The 18,880-nt window shown below is 43.3% G+C and overlaps 1 protein-coding gene across 3 annotated transcripts in view; it reads left to right on the top strand.

Moving 5' to 3' along the window:
* The window catches only part of LRRIQ1 (leucine rich repeats and IQ motif containing 1), a 3,765,329-nt gene that overhangs the window by 2,346,018 nt on the left and 1,400,431 nt on the right, over positions 1–18,880 (top strand). The gene's annotated exons all lie outside the window — the stretch shown is intronic.

Raw genomic sequence — 18,880 nt, 5'->3', positions numbered from 1 at the left:
ATTTGTTTGTGTCCTTTTCTTCCCTTTCTTTAGGCAATCCAGTTTCGAAGGTTACCTTGGCAAAATGGTTTAGAGACTGTTGCATTTATTTGTCAATTGAAAGGGCTCCATCCTTCACACCCTGTCAAAGCTCATTCATCTAGAGCAGTGGCAACTTCTGCAGTTTTTTATTCCAGAGCTTCTTTAGATGACATTTGTGCAGCAGCTACTTGGACTTTGCCTCATACCTTTATCACACATTACAGACTTGATCAGGTCTCCAGGGTTCGGGCATCATTCGGTTTGATGGTGCTCAGGAATATTCTTCCATGAGACTTCCAAAGATTTAGGTAGCTGGAGACTGTGTCCCACAGTTAAGGATTATGTGAAGATTGACAACATCAGATAAAGAAGTTATGTCTTACCATAATGTTCCATCTGTGTTGTTGATCTTCACTAATCCTTGACATCCCTCTCTATGTCCCCCATCCTGAGACACTTAGTGGATCGAATTCTTCAGGACCAGCTTCTTATTACGGACACATATCTTGTCTATTCTTCTTATTATCTATATGTCTGCCACTAGTTTATGCAAACTCGATCTGAGGTAATCTTGAGAGGAGCATTATGGGTAAAAGCCTGGCTTGAGAGTTTGGAAGGAGGAGGAAGCTGAAATAAATGGCCGAGTCAGTTCTGAGGCTCTGAACTGAACCCACAGTCAAGGATTAGTGAAGATCGACAACACAGATGGAACGTTATGGTAAGACACAACTTTTTTTTCTGGTAGCCTTGACTTCTGCTTGAAGGGTATCTGAGTTTCAGGCTTTGAAGGCTTTCCCTCCTTTCCTGGTGTTCCACAAGGATAGCGTGTCTTCGAGAACTAACCCTTCTTTCATGCCTAAGGTGGTAAATGAGTTGCCTCTTAATCAGTCCATTCATCTTCCCACCTTTTTTCCTTCATCAAAATCCTCTAATGAAAGAATTTTAGATTCCTTAGATATGCATAAGCAACTCAGATTTTACCTAGACAAAACAAAATCTATTAGGAACACGGATTACCTTGTTGTGTCCTTTCATCCCAGTGTCTTGGATTTACCTGTTTCCAAACAAACTATTGTTTCTTGGATTTCTAAAGCTATTGTGTTCTGGTATGAATTTAATTTTAAATCTCCACCATCCTCTGTCAGAGTTCATACTACCAGATTTGTTGCCTCATCGGGTGCTTTCTTTAAGGGTCTGGATGCCCATTCCATTTGGAGGCTGCTACTCGGTCATCTCTTCATAATTTTATTAAACATTACAAGTTGGACACTATCTATAGATCCAGGTCAGGGTTTGCTAGAGCAATTTTACATAGATTTGTAGAAAATGTTTCTTCACTTTCTTCCTCTACCCCTTCCTCCCCTTGGATTCCTTCTGAGCTGTTGCACTTTCCCATATGTAAAGAATACTGCAACATTGAATAGAAGGACATAGAATAGTTCTGTAAAATTGTACCATTGTGATACCCCACCTCTGGACCAGTAATCAAGGAGCCTCAGTCCTCACCACTGGCAGCAGTGGTCGATGTACATTGGGAGGATGACAGGTATCACACAGTATTTCCAAATGCAGCTGTCTGCATGAAGTGCAATTTCTCTTAAGAGCACACAGAGACCACAGTAAGTCTGGGGCTGATTTCTCCCTCTTTCACCAGATCCCAAGTAAGACTCCCCACTGGCAGAGCTGTAGCATTGAGATCTCAGCTGAGTGGCCAAGCCAAGATTTCCAGCACCCTCTCTGTCTGACCAGTGCTTCGTGTCCCTGCTGAAGTAGCTGGCACACACAAACTCTTTGAGGTTTGATTTATACACACACACACACACACACACACACACACACACACACACACACACACACACACACACACACACACACACACACACCAAGCTGGCGCAGGTTTACTAGCTATGCTCCCTTTTGCCAAGACAGTAAGATAGTTATCACTGCCACCAGCCAGCTCATTATCAACTACTTTAAGGCCCTTAACAAAGGGTGTCCAATCTTACTGTTTAATGTTGCTATTAATACAAATGGTAGTTTGACCAAGAGCAAGGCTCTTAGGAGAGGCCCACAATGTCACCAGATAAATATGCAAGTACTCTCAGAACTTAAATATCTCTACACAGATCAGACACAATGAAAGGGTTAAATATATTTAATAATAAAAGAACAAGTCAATACTAAATATATATTCTTTGGTCGTTATACAAAAATACAATACTAAATATATATTTACAGTGACATCATAGTTCAAAATCACAGGAAATATTTAAAACAGCATTGCAGGACAGTCTCAAATAAATAAAGGAAAACTTCTAAATTAAGCTTTGCTATATTCCTGACTATATCTAAGAGAATTACTATACCCTAGTTAACTTACTTCAGAGCAAGGCAGATGTATGGTGAATGGTTCCTGTTATTGTCTGGTCTAAGATAGAATACAGAATGCTGTTTCTCTGTAAGAGAAATTAATATTTCAAATATTACTGGTGGGTAACTTGCAGAATTACATCATTGATTGTCATCTGACTCCTAGTTCCTATATTCAAAACAACCATTGATGGCAGCTGGTAGCATTTAGCATCTGCCTGTGAAAATACATAGACATCAGATCTTTTGGGCAGATGCTGAAAGTCCTAAAACAATTTACACTCCTCCACATTTAAAGACGGTATTTAAAACTTCTCAGCACAGACCTTGTTTCTTCTTGCTGCCATAAGGTAATTTAATTTCAGCTATTTTTCTGAAGTTAACGTCCTGTATTCCAGTTTCCACTGTTAAAATATATACATCTAAACAGTTACAATAGTGCATGTACATTTCTGTTCTGTTCCAGTAGGGCATGCTGTGGTTACATCTTTAAGCTCAGTAGTTTATAAAATATCTTTTCAACATACGTGTCTGTACAAACCTAGTTTGATATGTATGTGACATACAGTTCTAATACATTTGTAACACAAGCATCTTACAAGAAGCATGTTGACATTCACAAATGACACATAACCATTTACAAAATTCCAGACAGCTGTGCTGGCAGTATCTCCCTTTGTCACACTTCTATATAAATCATGTTGATATTCACAAATGACATATAATTATTTCCAAAATTCCAGCTAGCTGGCTGGCAGTATCTGGTTTTATCACACCCCCCCCCCCCTTGAAGACGCGAGCTAGTTTTTCAAGTGACCCTTGGGAAATTCTAAAGACATGCTTCTGGAGCATTTCTCCCCGGGCCTCCGCTGAAAACAGGATCTGTGGAACCTAGTCGGACTTTCCCAGTCAACAAATGTTAAATAAAATAAATAAATAAAATAAATGTTGTGTGAAAGGGATGAGCCTATCTGGGAATACCTTACCCTATTCCCTGTCTTGAGATCCCAGCTGCCTTGCCATTGCTAACCCCAGTACAATGCTGTGCTGTCCTATCATATGCCTGAAACCCTAGGCTCCACCATAGTAATTTGGGACTTTGCTGGCTGACTCCCTGTAGCCATAGATCCCCCTCAGACTCATCCTACCTTCTACTGACAGTACTTAGCACCAGGGCCTCCCTATCTTGGTAAGGTTTCATGGTGTTAACATGGTATAATTTGTGCCCCTCTCTTCTGCCTAGCAGTTTTATCATGTAATTAATAGCACTGACCTTCCTTACCACTTTGAAGGGTCCCTCCTAAGCTGCCTGCAGCTTGTTGTGTCTGACAGGAATGAGAACCATAACCTGCTGTCCTACAGCATACTCTTTTGGTTGAGCATTCCTGTCATACCAGACCTTTTTCTGCTGTTGACTTCTGCCAGGTCCTCCTGGGCCAAGCCCATGAGTTACCTGAGCCTTGTCCTTAGGTTTAGGACATATGCCACAACAGACTCCTTGTGGGATTTACACTCACCCTCCCACTCCTCACAAATCAAATCTAGAGGTCCACTCACCTTATGCCCATACAGCAGCAACTCAATGGGTGAAAAACCTTTGGATTTCTGTGGCACCACTCTGTAAGCAAACAACAGATGGGGCAAATATTTGCCCCACTCCCTCTTAAACTGGTCTGCAAATGCATGTAGCATGGTATTTAGTGTAGAATTTAACCTCTCCACCAGACCATTAGCCTGAGGATGGTAGGAGTTGGTCTTTAGATGCTTCACCCCATAGTGCTTCCACAGACAAGCCAGCAGGTCTGACATGAAATTGGCACCTCTGTCAGTCAGTATTTCATTTGGGACACTTACCCTGCTGAAAATCTCTAACAAAGCATTTACCACCTTTTCTGTCTCGATGGAGGACAGAGTCACTGCCTCAGGGTATCTGGTAGCATAATCTACTACCACTAGAATATACTTCTTTCTTGTGGAACTTGGGGTACTCAGAGGCTCCCCAATATCCATAGCTACCCTCTGAAATGGCTCCTCAGTCACAGGCAAAGGCATCAAAAGAGCCTTGATCTTGTCTCCTGCCTTGCCTACTTTTTGGCACTGCTCACAGGTCCTGGAGTACCGTGTTACTTCCCTGGAAATCCCAGGCCAATAAAAGTTCTGCATAATATGTCTCTTTGTATGCTTTATGCCCATATGACCTGCAAAGGGAATGTCATGGGCTATGGCTAGAAATGCCAGATGGTAGGCCCTGGGCACTACCAACTGCTGTATGCTCTCACCCTCTAGCCTTCCCTCAGTGGTCCACTCTCTATACAGTGACCCTTTGTCCCAGTATACAGATTCCCCCTTTCCTTGAGAATCAGATGCCTCACTAGCTACCTCCCTCAGGCCTTGTAATGTAAGGTCTGAGAGATGACCTTGTCTCAACTCTGTCTTTGTAACCCTTCCCAGCTTTCCTTCCACAGGAAGTCTAGTATTCTCTGACAGCGGTGCCTCACTGTCAGGCTAGGAACTACTATTCACCTCTGCCCTTGCAGTCATACTGTCCAAGGGAATATCAGTACCCACACACAGCTGTGGCTCACCTAGTCTCACTGCTACAGGGTAGCTACCTCCCTGAAGTAGCCACCTCACCAGTCCTGACTTCAAGGGTGCGGTCTGTCTGGGTCCCCCCAGGCTACCAGACTCACATGCTTGTCTCCAAGCCTGACTGCATGTAACTGCATGCACACAAGGTACTGCATTATCAAAATCATTCCCTATCAGGACATCTACAGGAATATCCTCAAACACACCTACTTGCTTACTTCCTTTTCCACCCTCCCAGTAAGTAGTGCTCTTCTTTAACCATTGCAGGCTTCACAGTGGTTAGATCAGAGGCTGTGTCTGTCTTAGCAGTGGCCTGTTTTCTATGTACTAAGATGGGATATAACCTTTTGTGGTAGTTTGGTACCATTGATGTCTCCAGATAACCTACTGCTGGCATTCTGTCATTCCCACTTACTGGCTCTGCCACCTTTTGTCCACCCCCCCCCCTTGCCTCCGTGGCCATCTATATGCTATATGGCCCCACTGGTTGCATTTAAAACATTTAACCTTGGTCCTGGTAGTGTACCTGAACTAGTGGCTTCCCCTGGTACTGGTGGACTCTGTTGGGGTGGTTTAGGCTGGCCACCATGGGTTCCCTTAGAACCATGAGCAGCACTGGGTATCCCTTTCCTGTGCAGTGATGCCCTGATTCTGTGGTATTACATTCCGTCTGCTAACCAGAGTCTCATGTCCTCAGGAAAAGTGCTGCAGTAGGGCATGCTGTAGTTACATCTTTAAGCTCAGTACTTTATAAAATATATTTTCAACACACATCTCTACAGACCTATTTTGGTATATACATGACATATATTTCTAATACATTTGTAACATAAGCATTTTACGTAAAGCATGCTGACATTCACAAATGACACATAACCATTTACAAATTACAAACAGCTGTGCTGGTGGTATCTCCTTTTGTCACACTTCTATATAAATCATGTTGATATTCACAAATGACATATAATTTTTTACAAAATTCCAGCTAGCTGGGGTGACGTTATTTCCTTTCATCACAACCATAACCATAGATGTCCTTCTCTTCTATGTTGTAGTATTCTATCCTACCCACCTTCCCCCCTACAGCTTGTGCTCTTCTAGGATGACTACATTTTTTGTTTGTCCTTTAGACTCTTGCTCCTCATGGGGCTAAGTTATTTTGAAGATGGTACTTGTGGACATCCCACTTATGTCAGTACCTACATGTGATGCCCCACGTATTGGCAGTTGCTATAAGCTTTTGTATACAGGCCGCATGTCAGGTCAATGGGCAGAATACAATCAAATATGTAAAGAATACTGCAACATAGAAGAGAAGAACATTTATGGTTATGGTAAGATTTTACACAACTATTCTTTCCTCTTGGATTTTCAAGGCTATTTCTTTTTGTTTTGTTTTCCATGGGAAGAGCCTCCATTTTCTTGTTAAGGCTCATTCTACTAGGGCTGTCACTTCTTCAGGTGCTTGCTTTAAGGGTTTGGATACTAATTCTATTTTAGAAGCAGCTATGTGGACTTCTGTACATATCTTCATCAAGCATTACAAATTGGATGGCATTTCCAGATCTAGAGCTGGTTTTGCTAGTGCCATTCTTCATGGTTTTCTAGAGAGCCCTTCTGCCCCTTCCTCTTCCCAGGTTTCCTCCTAAGCTTTGGTACTCTCCCTCATGTAAATAATACTGCAGCATTAGAATAGAAGGACATAGAATAGTTGTGTAAAAGCTTACCATAACCATAGATGTCCTTTTCTTCTATGTTGCAGTATTCTATCCCTCCCTCCTTCCCCCTGGTGCTTGCTTTTGTTCCATATATCTGATAACCTTCTTGTTTCCTTAGGCTGGCATTCCTCCTGGGGCATTCAGTTCTGAGGAGTGTATGTGCGGATGTCACTTTTATGGCCGATGTTCTCCTAATCCATTTGTGTGACAGCTCATGTACTAGCAGTACTTAAAAGCTCTTGTACACTGGCTGGACGTCGGGTCACCCAAGGCAAAGGATCTCCCTCATGTAAAGAATACTGCAGCAGAGAAGGACATCTATGTTTATGGTAAGATTTTACAAAGTATTTGTTTTGTTGTAGCAGTGCATTTCAGTTCTTTTTTGCTGTGTTTTTCATTAAGAGGACTAGGATTATCCATCTTCTGGCAGAAGGTGTTTGCCTGGTTTATCTGAGCTGGGAAGCACTCTTAAAGAGCACACAAACTAGTCATTTATTGTGTTTATTAGCCAGAGGGCTCAGTAGTTAGATTTCAGTTTCTTTTTTGCTGGTATAGATATGGCATGTTTGTGCATCTCTGTTCTCATTTACACAGAGCTCACCAAAGCCTGCCATCCTATCCTATGATCAGGTAGTGTTATCAGTGTAATCCATGCAAAGATAAGTTTTTGTACTTGATTTATTGCACTTGTTATTCATTATTTAAGAGATCACTGCCATTTTCCAGCATTTTCAGAAAATTTTAAGCAATTTCTGTGTAATTGGCTTTCAGAAGGGTGATCTAGCTAATGAATAAGTTGTTTCGTGGTAGCACTGCACTTGAGGGGTCTTGCTGTGCTTTTACATTAGGAGGTTTAGGATCATCCGTCCTATGGCAGCAGGTATTTGCCTGGTCTGTCTGGGTTGGGAACCACACAAAAAGGGCTCAAAGTGTAGTCAATTTATTTTCTGCTGATATAATTTCAGAGCAATTGTGCATAGCTTCTGACAGGCGCAAATACCTAGAAAACAAATTTTCCATTCAGAACTGTCATTTGAACTAAAACCTATAACTTAGTGTAGCAAAGCCATTGCACAGAGACAAGCTTAGAGTAACAGACTTGTTCATTGAATAGCATTACTACTATATATTAGTACTGTCTAAACCTATCTAGTGCTAACCCCCAGAGAATGACTTAGTAGACCTCTGTATAACCTGGTCCTCATCCTGTAGTAGACCACCTGACTATGGGTCTGGACAACATAGATATGAAATTTCCAAATGTCTCCATAGCCAGCTTGATAGATGCAGGCATCCTGAGGCAATATAACAATTGTCTTATGTTCACAGACAATCATTTAATCCTAAAAGAAACTAATACAGTATGTGAGAGATGTACATAACAGTCTCCTTGGAGGCAAAAATCTTGGCAATCAAACAAGCTTATTAAGAACACACACGCTGCATCCACCACACACAGTGTACAGCACACAGGTAGGCCATTTTATGCTAAAGCATTAAAAAACAATCTACCCAAACCTCATTCACAGAGCTCCTAAGCCTGTTAACGCCAACACCCATTCTTAGCAATCCCTAAAGCACACACCAAAAGCAACACTACACACCACACATACTCCTGCACCCAATGGAGTCCAAAGAGTGAAGTCCATAAGTCAAGCAAACACTTTATCCAGGACTCTTTTCATAGGGGACCCTGTTGTACAACACACAGATACCTCACTCACCAGACTAAACAAGGAGAAGATAACAGTTATTTGCTTTTCTGGATCCAGGATCTGCTAAGTTGCACAATCACCCAAGTCACTGCACCGCAGGAACCACTATGATTCTATCATAGTCCATGTGGGACTCTCGTCATAGGGGTCTCCATTGTAAGATGTAGTGATGCCCTCTAACCAGGCTGAACAAGTACAAGATAAGTGTTAGTTGGTTATCTGGAACCAGAATTTGCCAAATCATGAATGCACCCAAGTGATTACGTCACAGGTACCAGCATCATTCCATCATAGTCATGTAGTGTAAATTACCTGAGATGTACCTCCTGGACTATATAAAGAGAGAGATTATGGAGCTTTCAGACGATATGTCTCAGGCTGGTATGAGCTTAGAAATAACACAGAAGCCAATGTACTACTTTATTCTCCTGGTACCTCGGCTTTTCACCTTCAAGGGATAAAATTATTACATAAACCAGCAACCTTAAATACATGCCCTAACTGAGTGATCAATCAATTAAGCAGAACAGTTAGTTAGTTTAAACAATTCAATTAATACTCCAGTGACTGAACAATGAAAATGCCCCACCAGGTAGTACATAATCTTTTAACCCCAAGACAATATTAAATATAAATACATGAAATGTATATTTTTTGTTGTTTTTTTATGCATGTGAATTTCATATAAATTAAATACATGAAAATACACATACACCATACAAAAATACATATTTCAACTACAAAAATTCAGAAATTCAAACAAACCTCTAGATTTAGCCCACCAGGGTGAAGGGTTCCATAATTAAAAATATAAGTAGTTTCCAACTGATTTAATTTAGAATGAAAATCCCACCTCAATCCTACCAGTTGTGACAAAATACTAAAAAACAAAGAGGCCCCATTGCCACCATGCTTCAAAAGTAAATGTTCAGCTACAGGGCTTTCCCTCTTTCCATTCCTAATATCAGCCAAATGTTCCAGCACCCTCACTCTCACCATTCTTTTTGTCTGCCCTAGGTACCAACAAATGCCTTCACATCCAGTGTAGCATTGGTTTTATGGTATGAGCTTAACATTGAGCAGCATCACTGAGGATGATGCCACAATATGAGCAAAAAGTTATTGATTTTAACAACTCGTTGATGTCCTTCAAGAATGCAACTGCAGTCCTTACACATATGGGTTGTCCTGCCTCAGGCAGCCCTTCGGTCTGCCGGATTCCAAAGTCTGGGTCCGGCGTTGGCTGATGTCGCCTCTTTCCCGACGTCAGAGCGGCTGGGGTATAAAAGCATCAGCCGACGCCATCTTCTTCAGTCTTTCTTGCCGCGCGGTGCCCGAAGCAGAAGCAGTTCACAAGTGCCGGTCAGCCAGCTCCTGTGTTTTCAGTTACCGAAGTCATCGAAAAGCTAAGTACCCCGTTGGGGAACCTTTTCTTGCCTCGGCCGATGTCAGATAAAACTGCAAAAGTTAATAACTGTTTGTCTTGTGGTAAACAAATACCTCATAAGGACTTCCATTCTTACTGCCTTCCCTGCCTTGGCCCAGACCACGACGTCTTGGCCTGTGCTGCCTGTGCTCGCTTCAATAAGCGCACACTCAGGCGCCGGGCAGTATTTGCTGAAGATTTTTTTGGGGAAAATTATTCCTATATCATGCCATCGGAACCACCGACAACACATATTTCCAAAAAACGGAAGGACCAGGACTGACATTCTCGGCCCGCGACTTCCACCGGCACCACGCCAAAACCTACTGCGAGTGCATCGGTCTCTTTGGAGGCGGTAATTCAACCGCTCCAGACCAACGACACCGCTTTACCGCACACTTCGGCCCCGGAGGCTTCCTTGGTGCCGGTTGTTGTTTTTCCTCCTGAAACCGAAACCCAAGATTTGCCTGACACCATACCGGTGGACAAAGTTACTCCTGCACGTGGGGCAGCTAGGCCTCCGGTGTCTATGTCCATCAAGGCCTACACACGTGCTAAGGCTGCCAGCCAGGCTAAGTCTCACCCTCCTAAATCTTTTTCACAGGGCCCCACTTCAGATAAACAGATCTTGACTTTAGCTGCAGATCTAATTTCCTTAATCAGAGGCTCTCAGGCTCTCCCAAACAGAGGTTCTCAGCCGCCTGCAGACAAAAGGCCTAGGGTTGAGCAGACAGATACCTTTTCCTCAGATGAAGCCTATGGTGACTCAGACCATTCAGATTCCCAGGAAGAATCCTTCCAGGTCTACGAGGATTCTGATGCTGATGAATCTATTCCCTCTGCCTCTTCTCCTGAGGATATTTCTTTTGGGGAAATTCTCCACTGCATGAGAGAGCACTTTCAGTGGCAGGGCCAGGATTTCTCTGACTCCAGGAAAAGGCTTCGTACTTTCCTTAAGCTACACCAGCACAGGCCTTTAGCTATTCCTCCAGTGTTAGATGTATTGGATGATGTGTACTCAGACTCGAGTGCTTCTCCTGATTCTCTCCCTCCTGCTCCTGTCAAGCCAGACAGATATTACAGGGTTCCTGAAACTCATACGCATCTCTTTAAGGCACATTCTGTTGGTCTAGAAACTATTTCCCAGGGGCCCAAAGGAGTGGCCACTTCCACGGCCAAAAATCCTTTGCCCGCAAACAGGGAATCTAGGTCCCTGGAGAGGTGGGGCAAAAAAGTTTATACCTCAACCACCCTTGCCATGAGGGCACTTAACTATCTTTTTCATATGTTTCAGTACCAGGATTTCTTGATGGATGATTTACAGAAAAAGTTAGCCTCTCCTGAGCCTTTAGATAGAAAGGCCTTGCAGGAATTGGTTCATAATACCCAGCAGGTTAGCAATCATTTTCTTCAGTGTGGTTATGATGCATTGGAAGCTTCATGTAGGGCAGCTATGACAGGGGCCGTCATACGTAGACATGCTTGGTTGAAAGAACAGGCATTGCCAGATCATGTTAAAGTAAAGCTTCTAGATGCACCTCTGGAAAAACACAAGCTATTTGGTGCTAATGCTCAGGATGTGTTAAAATCAATTGAGGAAAAGGCTAAATCAGTACAAACAGTCAAAGATTTCCTCCAGGTTCAGCCACCAAGGTTCATCAGGAATTGGCCTTCGAAGAATTGGTCCTTTCCAGACACTGACAAGTTCCAAAGGGGAAAAAACAGGTGTGCTCGAGGTAGAGGGCAATACCGAGGCTCCTACAGGGGCCGCCAATGGCAACCGACTAATCAGAGAAGTGGCGCAGGGGCATCTACTGCCCCACAGGGACAATCACAATGACTTGACTTTGACACCACCGACCAAGGCTCAAAGAGAAGCACCTTTAGGCGGAAAATTATCCTTATTCTCAAAAAATTGGCACGTTTTAACAAAGGACAAATGGATTCTGGACATAATAGACAAAGGTTACAGGTTCCACTTCCATACCTTACCAACAAGACAAGGCATGCCAAACCTGCCACAAAATCAAAGGGCAGAGGCACTCATACAAGTTTCAAAGTTGCTAAAAATCAAAGCAATAGAAAAGGTTCCTCCTCAGGAACAAGGCCAGGGATTCTACTCAAGACTGTTCCTTGTTCCAAGAAAAGAAAAGCAATGGAGACCTATACTGGACTTGTCCGCTCTAAACACTTTTCTCATTGTGCCAAAATTCAAAATGCTGACGTTACAGCAACTTCTTCCCATGCTGGGCAAGGAATCTTGGCTGGTTACTCTGGACCTCAAGGAGGCATACCTGCATGTCCCAATCAGACACAGTTGCAGAAGATACCTCAGATTTCTTGCAGGGTCAGAGCATTATCAATTCTCAGCATTGCCTTTTGGTTTATCTACTGCGCCCAGAGTATTCACAAAATGCCTGGCATCAGTAATTGCACACTGCAGACTCCAGGGGATACAAATATACCCTTACCTGGACGACTGCCTTATACAAGCAGACAGCAAGCAAGCCTTGATAAGAAACTTGAATTATGTCATTCGCTTACTACAGGCTTTGGGATACACAGTCAACATTCAAAAATCAAGACTACTGCCATCCCAACAAATAATTTTTCTAGGAGCCAAACTGGACACAAACTCACAAATGACTTTCCTCACAGAAGAAAAACAAGAACAATTACCAGATTACTTCAAAAGCCTAGCAAAGCACACCCAGATGACTGCAAGGCAAATCCTGCAGGCCCTGGGTTTCATGGCATCTTGCATTCTTCTGATTCCACTGGCAAGACTACACATAAGAAAACTACAATGGTACCTAAAGAGTTTATGGTCTCAGCACAGCCACAACTTAGAAGCAATTATTCCACTCATTCCATGTCTACAAAAGGAATTTCTGTGGTGGGCACAAGCAAGCCAGCTAAACAAAGGCATGTCTTTCAACAAACCTCAAGCAAGCCAAACCATTACAACAGACACCTCAGATCATGGATGGGGGGCGCACATGGAGGGCAGATGCATTCAAGGGCAATGGGCACCCCAGGAAGTGCATCTACACATCAATCAAAAAGAGATGTTGGCAGTGATTCATGTTATCGAGGCCTTCGGAAAATTTCTTCAGCAAGGTCAACTTCTAATAAAGACAGACAACACCACTGTTATGTGGTACATAAACAAACAGGGAGGCACTCATTCGTACCCCCTCTGCAGGCTAACAATGACTCTTTGGGAAAAGTCCCTGAAACTGAACATACAGTTGCAATCCCAGTTTGTTCCAGGCAAGGACAATGTTCTAGTGGACAGTCTGAGCAGAAACATCTTGGACCCGCAGGAATGGATGTTGCATCCAGACATTTTTTCACAAATAACTCATGCATGGGGGAGGCCGGACATAGATCTCTTTGCCTCACACCTCAATCATCATCTGAAGAAGTTCTGCTCGAGGACACACCATCCTCGAGCCTGGAGAATGGATGCTCTCTCCTTCAGCTGGAACACGCTAACAATCTATGCATTCCCACCTCTACCATTAATGACCAAGGTGTTACTGAAGATCAAAGCAGAACAACCGAAAGGCATTTTGATAGCTCCAGACTGGCCAAGACAGCAATGGTATCCATTACTAAGGAGCATAACTCGCACCAAGCCGTGGCCTTTGCCTCAATGGCCTCTACTTCTGACTCAGCACAATTACAGGACGGTTCATCCCAACCTGCAAACATTGCAGTTGACAGCCTGGAGGGTACCATGACTTCTCCCCATATCTCTCTCTCTCTCCAAGAAAATATTTAACAGACCACGTTACTTTGCAAAGGATGGTCTGCACCTCTAGGCTTTCATATGCTGGCTAAAACTTTATCCACCGCTATAGTGCCTTTTTTAGGCAATGCCTAATTAACAAGCCTACCGACATAGCAAAATCAACTCAACTGAACCTCAGCGTGTTACTGCAGAATGTCAGGAGCCTAAACAAAAAGCTGCACTGCCTCATAGCCCTCCTCACAGTCAAGAATATAGACATTTGTGCTGTTACTGAGACACGGATTAAAGTGGCAGAAGCATCCCAGCAGTGCAAGGTTTCATTGCCTTCCACATGTTTAAACAAGTAGCTGCTCAGAAAAGGGCTAAAAGAGGAGGTGTCTCACTTTACAGCAATAACAAGCATACCTCTAGGGTGGTCAAACAGGATAATGCGATGGAGTTCCATCACATGAAGATCACCAAAAACAAAATCCCATATCATATCCTAGACAGTTATAGGTCACCCTCCATGTCCCAAGATGCTCATAGCGCCTGCTTGGACCTCCTGTAGACACTTACATCCAACCTAACACCCTACTCCTGGGAGACTTTAATTACCCATCTATAGACTGGAAATCCTACACCGCCTCAAATCTACATTCATAGAGATTCCTGGACTTCATTAATACAAACCTCCTTGACCAAATAGTGAATATGCCCATTAGAGGCTCCAGCATACTGGACCTTGTACTTACATATATGGCAGAACATTGCAACCCCTCCCAGTGTCTCATCCTCCCTGGTAAAGTCCGACTATAAAGCTGTCTCCTTCAAAATCAAAATCAGCTCCGCAATACCATTAAATCTGGTAACAGAACTAGTCCAAAGCAGATTACCTTTTATTAAGTGATGGATTGTCAAATTCAGTGCCTGTCCAAACCCACTCTGTACAACCATGTGAATGGCTGCATAGAGGCTGTTGTACCTACCATAAGTAGCCTAGGAGTAGTTCTAGAAGCAAACCACCCTGGTGGCATCCCAAATTAAACAGGATATACAACAAAAGGAAAACAATTATGACAAAACTCAGGAAGGGTAATTTCCATAAAGATAGAAACTATCTTATCAAAGTAAATAGGCAACTAAGAGGGCTAATTCGGTCAAACAAAACCAGATTTGAGGTTAAGATAGCTTCCCAGGTGAATGATATAAGGCCTTCTATAGTTATGTCAGAAACCTCAAGGGCAGCACACAGCAATGTGGTGAACTGGTGGTTAATGGTGCTACATTCACTGAGCCTGGTGATATAATAAACCTGCTAACTGACAAATTCAGTTTCAGCTTTAACATTCTCACTCTCGACCATCACCTCAAAAATACCCTTAAACATTAACCCTCCAGCTATAACTAGGGAGCATGTACTGGCTGCTCTCACTAAAGGCAAGAACATGGCCTAAGTGGACCATGATAACATCCCAGAATGCCTCCTGAATAGGCTAAAATATAACTTATCAGGACTCCTGGAGTCATTATTTAACTATAGTCTTAAAACAGGCATTGTGCCACATGACTGGAGGATTGCAGTGGTCATCCCCCTTCATGTAATCTTATAACCAAAGGTTTTGCATCCAGGAAGAAAGAGGTCATCATCCATCTCTACTCATCCCTGATTAGACCAGTCATCGAATATAACGCCTCGTTTGCCATGTATTTGACCAGACACCTGCAACAGCTGGAGAGGCCACAAAAGAACCTCACAAAAAGGATCCTAGGCCTTAAACATGTCCTACATGGACCGACCCAAGAAACTTCAGCTGTTCTCAGTCTCTTATCACCTACTTAGAGGTGATCTCTGCGTGACTTACAAAGCCATGTCTGACCCAGCCCTACTTGAAATGCTCCACCTAAAGAAATTCCAATCCCCCCATGCCACACGTTCCAGAGATCACAACCTCATTACCACAATTAACAGAACATGCTAGAGGGACAGGTTCATCTCCCAAAGACTGCCCATACTCTGAAATAAGCTTCCCATTCATGTCAAGCAGAGCACCTTGCTGGCCCTCTTTAAGAGAAATCTTGACAAGTGAATGGGTAACAGAAAGTGCACTCCAGGAATTATTCCATTTGCCCTACTGAATATGGGCACTGTGAACTAACATCGGGTGACACGATGCCTGGGCAATTTTTTTGGGCTAGGCTTGTAAAGGCTCCAGGACCATTAGCCTAGTACACACCTATGAACCTATAAGGGAGGACCTTCAATGGATCCTGAAAACTACAAATCCATTAGTCTGACTAGTCTTATTTGTAACATCATGGGAATAATTAACATGGGAATGATAAATAGGGACATAGGAGACCTCCAGACAGTAGCTCCATCTCAGTTTGGCAAAGGAAAGTCATGATTACTGAATCTGGTGGACATCTCTGAAAAGGTCACTAAGCTAATGGATGAGGGAAAACAGTGCATGCTGCATACCTAGATCTGGCTAAAGCATTTGATACAATACCCAACTTAGGCATTGTTAACGAACTTATGCAACTAGTTATAAACCCCTTTATAACACTCTGAATAGCCAGCTGGCTCACTGATAGGACCCAGAAGGTTAGAACTGGTGAAGCCACCTCCACAAAGAGGCTGTTCACCAGTGGACTCCCCTAGGGTTCTGCGCTGGGCGCACTCCTCTTTGACATCTACTTCTCGGATGTCAAAACCAGTGTCAAAGGCCTTTGGCTGACCAGCTTCCAGATGATTGCAAACTGGGAACAGTTATTGAATAACCCCAAGATGAGAACACCCTTCAGGAAGGTCTAATACAGGCAAAAGCTTGGTGTCAAAGCCATGGCTTAAAACTCAGTACCAGGAAATGCATCATAGTACCATTTGTGAAGTCTACCACCCTGAGTGACTATGTCATCAATACAACACCCTTAAAGGTTGATTCAGTAGTCAGGGATCTAGGAACTCATGTGGATAGTAACCTAGCCTTCAGCCAGCATGTGTCTAAGGTAGTAAGAAAATCCTTTTGTGTTGTTTAACATATAAGTAAGGGCATGGCATCTAGGACCAGAAAGGTCATCATACCACTGTACTTGGGCCTCATCAGCCCCATCATAGAGTATAATGCCCCCTTTGTTATGTACCTGATCAGACACATGCAGCAACTGTAATGTCCACAGACATTCCTTACAGAAACAACAGAGAGAGTAAGCACAATGCCCTAAGCTGATCACCTCAAAGCCATTTCTATTTACTTGGCATCATACAGACCTCTGAGGGGTGATCTTTCCCCAGACCCTGTTTTGATAAACCTTTCCCACATCTGCAAAACAAACAGCATCAACACGACAAGATAAAAAGACCTAAATTTTGATTGTGACATAAATAGGACATGTTGGGGGAGACATTTGTTTTTCTCAGAGAATTTCCATTCTCTGGAACAGGCTCCTCATCCATGTGAAGCAGAGTTCCTCCCTATCCCTTTTTAAGTGCAACTTGGGCCAATGGATGGGTAATTGGGAATTCACCTCTGATCTGGCTCCTATGCCTGCGATGGACAGAGGTAGTCAGTAAATCACCACCTATATAAATCAAATTTGTGGGTCACATATAGGTTGCACTGCTAGGCTTATAAGGGTCCTAGTGGTTGTCAGCATAGTATACACCTATGAACCTATGAAATGACCTAAATCATACTTCATTGAACTGTATGAAGAGAGACATTATTTTTAAACGTCTTTATTGAATTATCATTTGAGAAATGGGCAAACTTACATTTATATAACAAGTTCACATTTACAAACATTATAATCACATATATTTTATGGATATATAAATATCCTGTAAAATAATCATTACATACATTATTTAATTCCTGCCTTCTCTTAAACTTCATTCATGTTCCAGAACATTATTTGCATGTGCTGTTCCCACAATTTCCATTTTTTCTATAAAGTTTGCTCCTACCCTTATGTTAAGTTGTCTATCTCGCCTTCATTCTTGCTGGATGGGTTTGGAGCCGATCCTCGGCTCCGACTCGGCCAATACTAAAGCTTGAGAGCTAATTCCACCGGCTCGAGGCTCCCCTATATCCCACAATGCTAGGCGGTAACTGCCCAGATCTCGTTTGCCGCTTAGCTGATGAGGTGCTTTTCTACCGGCTCTGGCAGGTTAGTGAAGAATTTAATTCTAAATTTTTCAATTCTTAGACCCCTAGTACCCTTTTTTTACTAAAACCTTTAGTTTTAAATTCCCTTTTTCCTGGTTCGACAACTTTGTTGCCCTTAATTCCTTCTTTTATTCCCCTTTAGTTTTAGGCCTTAGGCCCCTTCTAGTCCCCTTTTGTGACTGGTAATTTATTTTTAATTAAGGCCTGTGTGTGTGTGTGTGTGTGTGTGTGTGTGTTTTCTTGGACCTTTTATTATGTCTAAGGAATCTAAGGTCTCAGGCTTCAAGAAGTGTGACTCGTGCTGTCAGAAAATGTCACTGACAGACGGTCACACTTCTTGTGTGTATTGCCTGGGACCTTTGCACCTGCAGGACTCTTGTGCTGTTTGTCATGGTTTTAACCCTAGAGTCCTGCAGGAACGCAAGAATAAATTAATCTTGCGTGGCTTATTAAAGCCTGAAGGCCCCCCGACTCAGTTTGTGTCGGGGAAGCCTTCTAAAACTTCCAAACAGTCGGCTCCGGTTTCTGAGTCGACTTCTGGAAATGTAAAGTCTGCTTCGACATCGGCTCCGGCCGGAGCCGATGTTTCCAAGCCTCATACTGTTACCTCGGCTCCGGCTGGAGCCGAGGTTGATAAAACTCTGTTGGCTCCAATACTCTTATTGGAGCAACCTTCTAGGAAGAGATCTAGATCCCCCTCTATCGGCTCCGTGCACTCGGCAGCAGGATCCCCTCTTCTTTCTGAACGGAGCCATAGAACACATTCCTCACGGTCTTCCAGGCTATCTGACCACGATTTGCAAAGGGTAGTGAGTAGACTTCTCAAGTCCGAGGCACTGGCCCAAATGCTGCATAGCCCGACTCAGCAGTCAGTGGCTATTTCCGTTCCCCAATGTATTCCTCCTCCGACTCCTTTGAGTTCGGAGCCAGGTCTCGTCGGAGCCATGACTGTCGGTGCGTCGGATCTGATACCTTCCCTTTCGGCTCCGTCATCTGCTCCGATCTCCTCCTTGGAGGGATCTCGGCGCCAAGCTTCCCTCGTCGGCAATGGGTGATCTCTTCTCAGCGTTTTCTGATAGCAACGCACATTCCCGGGAAATCCAATGTGATTGCAGACAAGTTGAGCAGGGCAA

This window comes from Protopterus annectens, chromosome 11.part0 (assembly GCF_019279795.1).
Source record: "Protopterus annectens isolate FY-2018-M chromosome 11.part0, PAN1.0, whole genome shotgun sequence".
Classification (NCBI taxonomy): domain Eukaryota; kingdom Metazoa; phylum Chordata; order Ceratodontiformes; family Protopteridae; genus Protopterus; species Protopterus annectens.
This window is presented reverse-complemented; position numbering and strand designations above follow the sequence as displayed.